Source organism: Maylandia zebra, linkage group LG3 (genome assembly GCF_041146795.1).
Source record: "Maylandia zebra isolate NMK-2024a linkage group LG3, Mzebra_GT3a, whole genome shotgun sequence".
NCBI classification, from domain to species: domain Eukaryota; kingdom Metazoa; phylum Chordata; class Actinopteri; order Cichliformes; family Cichlidae; genus Maylandia; species Maylandia zebra.
This window is the reverse complement of record NC_135169.1, coordinates 50,217,819-50,229,999: the sequence shown is the minus strand read 5'-3', so window position 1 is coordinate 50,229,999 and position 12,181 is coordinate 50,217,819. Positions and strand designations below refer to the sequence as shown.

The window sequence follows — 12,181 nt, the reverse complement described above, 5'->3', positions numbered from 1 at the left end:
TCTAAAACTTCAGTGCACGGTCGCAGGGATCAGCTGACACAGATCGCTGGTTAGTTATTTAATGGTTTCAGCTTTGTTTATTTGATCTAAAACTTCAGTCCACGTTCGCAGGGATCAGCTGACCCAGATCGCTGGCACAGGCTGGTTAGTTATTTAATGGTTTCAGCTTAGTTTATTTGATCAAAGACGTAAGTGCACGGTTGCAGGGATCAGCTGACACAGATCGCTGGCACAGAAAGAAAACATCTCCCTGTCATTGGCTTTCATTTGAAAATGAAATTAGAATGACAACATGTTAATATGCTTGCAAATTATTTTAATGGGTTAATAAACATTTGTGGAAGTGCCGATGTAGGGCAGGATGCTTCCTACACCTGTGGCATGCACTTGTGTTTCTGTAAATGAATTGCTTGGACGAAGCGTTTTCCACAGTTATTACAGGGGAATGGTTTTTCTCCTGTGTGAATACGCTGGTGCATTTTCAAGTTCCCTAAGTGAGAGAACCTTTTTCCACACTCATCACAGGGGAATGGTTTTTCTCCTGTGTGGGTGTATTGGTGTCTTTTCAAAGGACTTCGGTGAGTGAAGGTCTTTCCACACTCTTCACAGAGGAATGGTTTTTTTCCACTGTGCCCAAACTGATGCACCTGAAGATGAACTAACTGGGCAAAGCTCTGGCCACACTGATCACAAGAATAGGGTTTTTGTCCAGTGTGCAGACGCTGATGGACCTTCAAACTTAATAGTGTTTTGAACATTTTCCCACACTGCTCACAGAGGTATCGTTTGGTGTGAACTTTTGTGCGCAGATCCAGCTGTTCTTCAGTTGAATCTACCCCCTTCTTATGGTGAGGTCTTCTTTGCATTTTCCCGGTCTGTATATAAAGAGAAAGAAGAGATGGACAGAGTAACAACAATCTACAACCATTTGATCTGATAGACTTCCTCCTTACAAAGACTGAGGTGTTGTGAAAAAGTGGAAATGGGAAATTACTGAAGAGTTGTTGTGTCCTTCTTTCATAAACTCCTCCCGCCAGGTGAGGGATGAAAAACGTGTTTGTAGTCAGAAGATGTTTTGATGCAGTCAGCATGCTCATTACCCCAACAATATTTTGCATATTAATTATACATGTTTTTTACCCATTTATATGTAACTTAAACAGGCTATTTACAAGTAAGCAAAGTAATCCTGTTCACACGTCACCAAATGCAAACACAAACCCACTATTCAACAACGGAAACTCTGTGCTTCCCCATCTGATTCCATAATTGGAGTCAGCAGGGAAACTGCAATTTTAGTGAAAGGTAAGTAAAAATATATCCTGGCTGTACCTGTAATGCCAAAAATGCTAAATTAACTGTTCCCCTGGCCCCTTTGGGAACATTTTTATGTCACTGTGAAGTTTACCTTTCACCTTCACATAAGATAAGATAAGATAAACCTTTATTAGTCCCACACATAGGAAATTTGTTTGTTCACAGCAGAAAGTGGACAGTAAAAAGTTAAGAGCAGCAAAGTCTACTCTTCATTCTATCAGAAACAGTTATCACAGCTCGTACATTTTCTTTTTACACATATATGTAAGCACTGAGCCAAATTTAGTAATGCCAACACATTAAAAGAACAACATTTGTCTCTTATGTATGATACATCTATATATACACTGTAACAGATACTTGTCTTTGAGTGAAGATTTAAGGTGATATAAATAAATAACTGCAACTTGAATCTTTACTGAAGCTCAGTATTTGACACAGAGTTCAAACTCACTGCTGTAATAACTAATAATGATTAATATAATAACTATAATATTGGCCATATTATAGTTACATTACCAAAGTGAGATGATTTTAGTCTCATGAACAACACTATCTAATTGTTATTTACTAGCTAATCTTAAAATGACTGTTCAGTACAGAAATGAAGCCCAACAATCATGTTTGTACAGTCCTGTGGTCTCAGCCTCAGATTCTTATCAAATCACACAGAGCTCATGTAGAAACAAATGTACAAAATATGTTCTCCTTCATTTCTGTCAAACAAAGCTGTATGAAACGTTTCCAAGCCTCGCACTTCCGGCCTTAACGGTCTTTGAGTACGCGGACCTTGAGGACCGTTAAGGCTGCGTACTTTAAAGCTGCAGACCCCGAATTGGGATACAGCCTTAACGTCGTTTTCCTTCGCTATTTAAATTCACAAGCACTACATAATCTCATAGTGCCACCTACCTGGCATTCCTCGGGATCAGCAGTTAATTTTCATGAGGCAATTTTAGGTGGGTTACACTTGGAATGCCATGTCTCTTCCTTATCTAATGTGTCACGTTAAAGTGACTTACCTCTGCCACTGTGAGCATTTGGCTGCTGGTGTTACTCAGTGAATCAGCTCTGACAAACATAAAGATAATAAGTTTAGAGAAAAATTATCCAAATACTGCCTTAAAAACAACAATGATGTTAAGACTTCTCATCCAAGCACATAAATGAAAAACAACATATGTACCTTTAAAATTTAGCTTGAAAATATGATTAAATACTTTAAAGTAGCAATAAGAAAGATAATCAAGTTAGATACTACAAATTTACAGACATTTCGTCTCGTGTTTGTGCCTAGTTTTAAAGATAAACTGGACCTGAAACATGAATTCAATTGAAAATAACACAATTAAAAGGAAAAAAAAACACTGAATGTCCTTTGATTTACTAAAACTACCACTGACCACCAGTTTTTTTCTTACCCTTGGCATGTGAGGGACATTTGTTTTGGTCCTGCTTAATGCTTGCCTTCACTGAACTCTGAGAGATGCACCAATGGTTCCCATGGTATCCAAAGCTGACTCCACTTCATAAGGTTCCAGAAGTGAATTTAAAAATCAACACCAAGTATTTAATGAACCACAAATCCCAGCAGGATAACAACCACTGGTGTTTTTTCCTCCAAACTTTATTTATTCAAAGTCATAAACAAAACAAAATAATAACTAACAACGAAATCAAAACTGACATAAAAGAAATAAAACCCACTCAAACTCATTATTGAACAAAATCAGTTACATTTACATTTCATCTTGTCAGAATATAATACACACAGCATATTAAATTCAACAAGATGAAGGTGTTCATAGTGTATTTGTATTGAGTATTACATAAGATGTATGTAGTTTAAACTCAACTTAAACTCTAACAGATCAACAGATCATGCATTTATAACAGCTCTCCACACAGCCCTTTCTCTAGCATTTTATTTTCATTCATTTTCACTTTCATTAGCAGATGTAAAGAGGGTTTTTTTATATATATATATCTTATTAAAAGCCCCTCTGATATGTTATATATATCTATAAAAAAAAATCTGTCTCGCTCATGTCTGCAGTAGGCTCACTTAGCATAGGGGGTCTAGCCTCAGGACCCTTACTGGATACAGACATCCCAGGCGGGAATGAAACTTGCGATCCTCGGCTCCAAAGGCCTGTAGATATATATATATATATATATATATATATATATATATATATATATATATATATATATATATATATGTCCAGCTGGGATAGCCTCCATTATCATTAATGGAGCTCCAGTGGAGAGCGTGCAGTCCTTCAAGTATCTCGGTGTCAACATCTCCTCAGACCTGACATGGTCTGCCCACATTCAGGTCCAGACCAAAAAGGCTAGGCAGTGCCTGTACAACCTACGACAACTGAGGAAGTTCAGGGTCTCTCCAGTGATCCTCAGGACTTTCTATACAGGTGCTGTGGAGAGATGTGAGAGATTTTGAAGGACCCATCCCATCTGTTGCTGGGATGGGACGGGTGCCCCCCACCCCCCTATTATCCTTAAGTGACTGAGACAGGACTCATTATCATATTCAAATCAAATCAAATCACTTTTATTGTCACATCACATGTGCAGGCACACTGGCACAGCACATGCGAGTGAAATTCTTGTGTGCGAGCCCCACAAGCAACAGAGATGTGCAAACACAACAACACAAACGAGCAAAATACAAGAATGGCCAACCTGAAACTAATAAATATATGTACAATATATAATAGTGTATGCATTTCTGGATGTGTATACTAAATATTTTCCTACGAGTGTGTGTGTGTGTGTGTGTGTGTGTATACACATTTTTACAAATTAAATAGTAAAAATAAATAAATAATAAAAATAATAAAATATATAAAATATACAGAGTTGAATATGTGCAAAACAAGTGGCATTTATATACAGTGTGTAGTGCAGTGCATATATTCTCATATCATCCTGATTCTTCTGGCCTCACTATAGCACATGACATTTTAACACCCTTCCCACACAATGTGCACAAGATGTAATTTTCCATATTGTTTTATTTTATTTTATTTCTATTTATATAATGTACCACTTGCAACACATAATGTCCTCTTTGTATATACTCATTCACTGTATATAAAGTTCTGTCTTTCTCTTTTTTTCGTTGCACAGTCGAGGAGTGTATCAGGTCACATTTCACTGTGTGTTATACCTGTATAGCCATGCACGTGACAAATAAAGAATCTTGAATCACATTTACTCTGGGCCTTCTTGATGTGATGTTCTTCTGCTTCCCTGGCCACTGTGTCTGTAGGGATGGTGTTCACTCTATGTTGCAGCGTCCTGGTGACACCCAGTATATGCTTCAGTGGATGAAGAGAGTCAAACATTAAATTCTGATCTGTATGCGTAGGTTTACGGTACACATCAACTTTTAAATGTCCCAGATTACTGATGAAAATCTCAGCCAGATGAACAGAATCAACCTTTTAGGAGTGTGGATAAAAGTTTGTTAGGTTGCCAGCTGTGCCACGTTTTGATCTAGTTGCCAAACCTGGAAACCTACAATCCATCAGCCCAAGTGTTTCCTGTATAATCTGTTTATACAGAATAAATATTACAGAAAGAAGTATTTTCTGTTCATCAGAACATTTTGTCTCATCAAAATATTATTTGTCAGAAAAATGAAATAAATCCAATGAGTGAAATGGTCTAAAAATTATTTTAGACCATTTTAAATTCATCCATTTGCTTCAGCTTATCCTTTTCAGGGTTGCGGGGGGCACTGGAGCCTATCCCAGCTATCTTAGGGCAAGAGGCAGGGTACACCCTGGACAGGTTGCCAGTCTGTCGCAGGGCTACCACACAGAGACAAACAACCATCCGTACTCACATTCACTCATGGATTCACACTTATGGGCAATTTAGATTTTTCAATTGACCTATCCCCTCTAACTGCATGTCTTTGGACGGTGGGAGGAAGCCGGAGTACCCGGAGAGAACCCACACAAACATGGGGAGAACATGCAAACTCCACACAGAAAGATCCCGGCTTGATAGTGGAATTGAACTCAGGACCTTCTTGCAGGTAACTGTGCTACCCCATTTTAAATCACACTAAAATACTATTAGTGTATTTGAGTGCATTGCTGACCACTATTAATCATGTGCTTCATAACATGAGCCAAGGTGTGAAAAAAAGTGTGGGTCATTATCACCAGAGGTTTTGGGTGAAACCAGTGGCACCAGTGTCTGGCAGCCTCGCCTCTGTCAGTGCGCCCCAGAGTGGCTGTGGCTGCAATGTAGCTGCCATCACCAGTGTGTGAATGTGTGTGTAGATGACTGGATGTGTAAAGCGCTTTGGGGTCTTTAGGGACTAGTAAAGCACTATACAAATACAGGCCATTTACCATTTATATGAAAAAAGTGTGATGATCCTCTGCTCTCCATTACATTATTTAAATACAGTTCTTACAATATCATGTAAGAACACGTGATGATCATTCTCATTGAGTGGTAAATGGCCTGTATTTATACAGCGCTTTACTAGTCCCTAAGGACCCCAAAGCGCTTTACATATCCAGTCATCCACCCATTCACACACACATTCACACACTGGTGATGGCAAGCTACATTGTAGCCACAGCCACCCTGGGGCGCACTGACAGAGGCGAGGCTGCCGGACACTGGTGCCACCGGGCCCTCTGACCATTGTGAATCTACACAATACTAGATTTAAATACATTAAATAGAAACAAAGAATAGTGCTGCGGAAACGACACACTCTTCACTAATCGGGATAATTTCAGAGTTTTCTTCAAAGTTTTCTTCTTTATCAATGAGTGATACACGTTTTTATTAAACATTTGAACATAATACAAGACAAACTCTCGTACAGGATATAAAGTCGGAGAGCTACATGTTTTGAAATACACGCAGACATACCAAGACATTTTTGACAGTTTCATGCTCCCAATTTTGTGGAAACAGTTTGGAGATGACCCCTTCCTGTTCCAACATGACTGTGCAGCAGCGCACAAAGAAGGGTCTAGAAAGACATGTATGAGCGAGTTTGGTATAGAAGAACTTGACCAGTCTACAGGGAGTGCAGAATTACTAGGCAAGTTGTATTTTTGAGGAATAATTTTATTATTGAACAACATCCATGTTCTCAATGAACCCAAAAAACTCATTAATATCAAAGCTGAATGTTTGTGGAAGTAGTTTTTAGTTTGTTTTTAGTTTTAGCTATTTTAGGGGGATATCTGTGTGTGCAGGTGACTATTACTGTGCATAATTATTAGGCAACTTAACAAAAAACAAATATATACCCATTTCAATTATTTATTTTTACCAGTGAAACCAATATAACATCTCCACATTCACAAATATACATTTCTGACATTCAAAAACAAAACAAAAACAAATCAGCGACCAATATAGCCACCTTTCTTTGCAAGGACACTCAAAAGCCTGCCATCCATGGATTCTGTCAGTGTTTTGATCTGTTCACCATCAACATTGCGTGCAGCAGCAACCACAGCCTCCCAGACACTGTTCAGAGAGTTGTACTGTTTTCCCTCCTTGTAAATCTCACATTTGATGATGGACCACAGGTTCTCAATGGGGTTCAGATCAGGTGAACAAGGAGGCCATGTCATTAGTTTTTCTTCTTTTATACCCTTTCTTGCCAGCCACGCTGTGGAGTACTTGGACGCGTGTGATGGAGCATTGTCCTGCATGAAAATCATGTTTTTCTTGAAGGATGCAGACTTCTTCCTGTACCACTGCTTGAAGAAGGTGTCTTCCAGAAACTGGCAGTAGGACTGGGAGTTGAGCTTGACTCCATCCTCAACCCGAAAAGGCCCCACAAGCTCATCTTTGATGATACCAGCCCAAACCAGTACTCCACCTCCACCTTGCTGGCGTCTGAGTCGGACTGGAGCTCTCTGCCCTTTACCAATCCAGCCACGGGCCCATCCATCTGGCCCATCAAGACTCACTCTCATTTCATCAGTCCATAAAACCTTAGAAAAATCAGTCTTGAGATATTTCTTGGCCCAGTCTTGACGTTTCAGCTTGTGTGTCTTGTTCAGTGGTGGTCGTCTTTCAGCCTTTCTTACCTTGGCCATGTCTCTGACATCACAAGGTGTGCAATAGCACACCTTGTGCTTTTGGGCACTCCAGTGATGTTGCAGCTCTGAAATATGGCCAAACTGGTGGCAAGTGGCATCTTGGCAGCTGCATGCTTGACTTTTCTCAGTTCATTGGCAGTTATTTTGCGTCTTGGTTTTTCCACACGCTTCTTGCGACCCTGTTGACTATTTTGAATGAAACGCTTGATTGTTCGATGATCACGCTTCAGAAGCTTTGCAATTTTGAGACTGCTGCATCCCTCTGCAAGATATCCCACTATTTTTGACTTTTCTGAGCCTGTCAAGTCCTTCTTTTGACCCATTTTGCCAAAGGAAAGGACGTTGCCTAATAATTATGCACACCTGATATAGGGTGTTGATGTCATTAGACCACACCCCTTCTCATTACAGAGATGCACATCACCTAATATGTTTAATTGGTAGTAGGCTTTCAAGCCTATACAGCTTGGAGTAAGACAACATGCATGAAGAGGATGATGTGGACAAAATACTCATTTGCCTAATAATTCTGCACTCCCTGTAAAATTGGGGTTCATAAAAATCCAAATGAACTCCCTTTGTGTAGTACATTCATATATAAATTTTTTAAGTACTAACCCCTGACAGTTTGCAAGCAGATCAAGCAGAATTTTTGGAGGTTGTTTATGATTATTTATTTAAAGTGATTAAGAAACATTCATAGAGTTCTTTATCTACACAAACACTGTATAGTACAAGAGGTTCTAGGTGGTATTTATCTTACTTAATGTTACATTAGGAGTTGCTGTAGCTCAAGAGGGAGAGCAGGTCACTTTGGTCAACAGCTACAGAAATACATTTTACTTTGGCTTTGATCCACTTTCAAGGAAATAAACATTCCATAAAATTTTTTCCTGTCATTACAGAACCTCAGTGACAATTTGCAGGATAAAATTTGTAGAGTAATTTTGAAATTTCAAGTTTGACCTGATGATGGCAGTGTTTTTTCACTTCTACACTGTCACCGTTACAAAAAAGTGCTTAACTCAAAAGAATCAACCATGTTGTGTGTACAAAAAACAGACAATGTTGCAAATAATTAATTTTAAATTATCTTTAGGTGCTTGTTATTAATAGCCTGTCACAAAACAGATCATTTGTTCTTAATTCTTTAAATTAATCTACAAAAATTCAAAATGTAACACAGTTTGGCAGGAAAAAATACTATTTTATGCCCAGTGATTCTCAAGCAGTCATTAGTCAAATCTTAGCATTTCCTGATATGGTGAGTAGAGTGTTCTAAAAGACAAATTGAAGAGACTGGAAAAGCGGAGAATTAAAGAAAAAAAAAAGTCGTCCTCTGGTTTAATATATTTCTTCAACATTAAATGATCCAGTGACAGTTGTCAGTATTCCCACTGCTGCACAGCAACAACAACTGTTGATCATTCATTCAGCAAATTTTATTTTTCAAATTGTTAACAAATACAGTTTAAAACATTAATTAGTCATTGTCAATTTGTGATTTGTCCTGTTCTCATTGTGTGACGAATTACGATGGCTGTTTGGTAGCCGTCTGCATACAATGCATACTCTCTCTCTCTCTTCATGTGTGTGTGTTTCTCTGGTGAATTTCGACAACAGTTTTATGTTAACATACAATCCTTAATATGTTTTATGTGTGTGTGTGTGTTTGTGTGTGGGGGAGGGGGGGAGGGGGGGGGGCACCATAGAGAGTGTTTGCCCAGGGCGCCAAACAGGCTAGGACCGCCACTGACCATCACGTTAATCTAGCTAAGTGTAAACAGCAGTAAATACTAAATATTGAATGTTCTTGTGTAGCAAGCAGGACCGACAGCGCACAATGTGCTTGGAAATAGCACCAATAAAGGTGTAGTTTATGTCTATGAACAGTGACAGTGACTTCCTGACAAATAGACCACAGTCTGTCAGACCCGCCCCCCACCGGTCCAGCACCATCACACTCAGCACCGGGTCTCCACAAGGATGTGTTTTGAGTCCCCTCCTGTTTACGCTCTACACATCCGACTGCTCCCCTACCCATCTCTCAAACACCATCATAAAGTTCGCGGATGACACCACAGTGGTTGGACTCATCTCAAGGGGGGATGAGTCGGACTACAGAGATGAGGTCAACAGACTGACTGAGTGGTGTTCAGTTAACAACCTCCAACTGAACACCACGAAAACTAAAGAACTTATCTTGGACTTCAGGAAGGGCAGAGCAGACCCGGCCCCACTTTACATTCACGGGAGCTGTGTGGAGAGGGTACACTCCATGAGGTTTCTGGGTGTGCAGATATCTGATGACCTCTCCTGGACTGCAAATACTACAGCGGTGGTTAAAAAGGCCCAGCAGCGTCTCCACTTTCTGAGAGTGCTCAGGAGGAACAACCTGGAGGAGAGGCTGCTGGTGACATTTTACAGAGCCACCATAGAGAGCATCCTAACGTACGGCGTAACAACATGGTATGCAGGGTGCTCAGCTGTGGACAGGAAAGTACTGCAGAGGGTCATCAACACAGCCCAGAAGATCACTGGCTGCTCTCTGCCCAGCCTGGAGGTCACTGCAAACTCTCGGTACCTCAGCAGAGCTGGTAATATCATCAAGGACCACTCTCACCCCAGCAACCAACTGTTTGAACTATTACCGTCAGGCCGACGGTACAGGTCACATAAAACCAGGACAAACAGATTCGGGGTTGACTTCTTTCCCAGAGCTATCACCGTAGTAAATAAGCACAAAAACAATTGAACCTATTCCATACCGTCACTGTCATTATATTATGCTGCTATTCATACTGTCATTATATTATGCTGCTATTCATACTGTCATTATATTATGCTGCTATTCATACTGTCATTATATTAATGCTGCTATCCTGTATATATTGTACATACTATTGTTTGAGTACTTATGATTGGTTTTTTTTGTACTTTTTATATCTTACATTTATATTTATTATTGAAACTTGCACCAAGGGAGTGGCACTCCAATTTCGTTGTACTCTGTACAATGACAATAAAGGCTATTCTATTCTATTCTATTCTATTCTACAGCTGCTGGATGGGATTAGCATGTCATAGCTATCTACCAAACTGCTAATTGGGGGATTTCAGGCCATCTATGGATCATTTTTGCTAACTGTTTATTCAGCTTAGGCTCAAAGAGCTGCAGCCTGTGCCCTAGCTGTCATAGGGCAAGAGGCGTGGTCCACCTGCACAGGTGAGCAGTCCATCACAGGGCCAACAGAGAGAGACAGAGAAGCACTCTCTCACATCCACACCTACAGCCAATTTAGAAGCACCAGTGAACCTAAGCAGCATTTCATTGGACTGTGGGAGAACATCCAACCTCCACAGAAAGGCCAACAAGCTTCAACCTACAACCTTCTTGCTTTAAGGCACTAGTGCGAACCACTTTTCCCCATTTCAGCCCAAATCCTGCATCTTCCTGTTTCTGACTCCAGGCCAGCTCCACTAACACTTTCTCATCAGACACTGCCACCTAGTGGAGGAAGTCTTAGTTCCATTTGAAGCTTCAGATTACGGTTAGTTCCTTTACAAAGAGGTGGAGGTGGTGGGGCCACAGCACCATCATCACTGAGTGCCATAGGACACTTAACCTTTGTTTCCATATGCTGGGAACTTCCTGTTGTTCCAAGGAGGACTGGAAAATGTGTGAAAATCTCCCAGTCAGTTCCTCACAGCACACTTCAATCATTTCCCTCCCACAGCATCAGGACCAGGGCTTTTTCTCTCTTTGGTCCCACTAAGAGATTTCCACACAAACACCTCATCAGTGGGACTCTCAGAGCTACCAGCCCTTTGCTGCAATCACAAAGCTCTTCATTGAAATCAATGATATCAAAGCTGGAATCAAATGAGTCCAAGTCTTCTGCTGATTCAGCATCACATTCATCTTTGCTCCTTGTTCTGCATCCCCACCATGGACTTCATTCCTTTCCAAGCCAGCCTTGAGTGTCCTTTATTCAGCTCATCCTCTGCTTTACTTTTACACCTGATTTTAGCTGCTTTATCTCTCTTTCAACAAGTTTCTGTGCCTCAATCTTTTTCTTTTCTCCCTCATAACAAGACAGCTTCTTCTGCCTGAGAACATGTTGGAGTGATTTACTAATCCAGGGCTGCTTATTGGGGAAAATACTTCCTGTTTTCAAAGTACTCCCCATTTTTCCCAGAAAGAAATGTAAGTAGAAATCGATGATCTAAGTGAGAACATGAGCCTTTATAAAGTCCCAGTGGGTGCAGTCAAAGCAGTCCCTCAGTCCCAGTATAGAGTCTTTGGTCCAGACTGGAACAACTGTGTGCCCAGTTTGAGCTCTCTTCAGTGCTGTGACCTGACAGACCCAGAGGGGCCATCACATCACATTTAGAAGCTCCCCTAATGGAGCCACAACACATGTCCAACACTTAGTCTGTCTTGTTGGACCAACTGGAAGAAATGATTCAAGGACTTAGTCACAGAACAGAGATTCAAATCTCCAAAATCCAACTGGCTGCATCAGGACATATAGTCTGAAACTCTGCACAGTTTCCTGTTTGAAGCTGCTTCCTGTTGGCTTCAGCTGTTTGGAGTTTCCATTTTCTAAACTTCTACATTCTGAACCTTCTTCAGCTCTGAACAGATGATGAAACACTGAATGATTTCAAGCTCACACTTTGTCTAATAAACTTACATCTTTCATTCTTTATACAGATTTAGTCGCTGTGGTTTGTCAGAGATCAGCTGT

At 40.3% G+C, this 12,181-nt stretch overlaps 1 long non-coding RNA gene across 1 annotated transcript; it reads right to left on the bottom strand.

Annotated features, from left to right (window-relative positions):
- Positions 1-309: 309 nt before the first annotated feature.
- LOC143416576 (uncharacterized) lies at positions 310-2,823 on the bottom strand. The gene is made up of 3 exons (XR_013096972.1): positions 2,739-2,823; positions 2,340-2,388; positions 310-875 (listed from the first exon to the last, which is right to left on the bottom strand). It is a non-coding gene; the product is annotated as an uncharacterized LOC143416576 (long non-coding RNA).
- Positions 2,824-12,181: the final 9,358 nt, after the last annotated feature.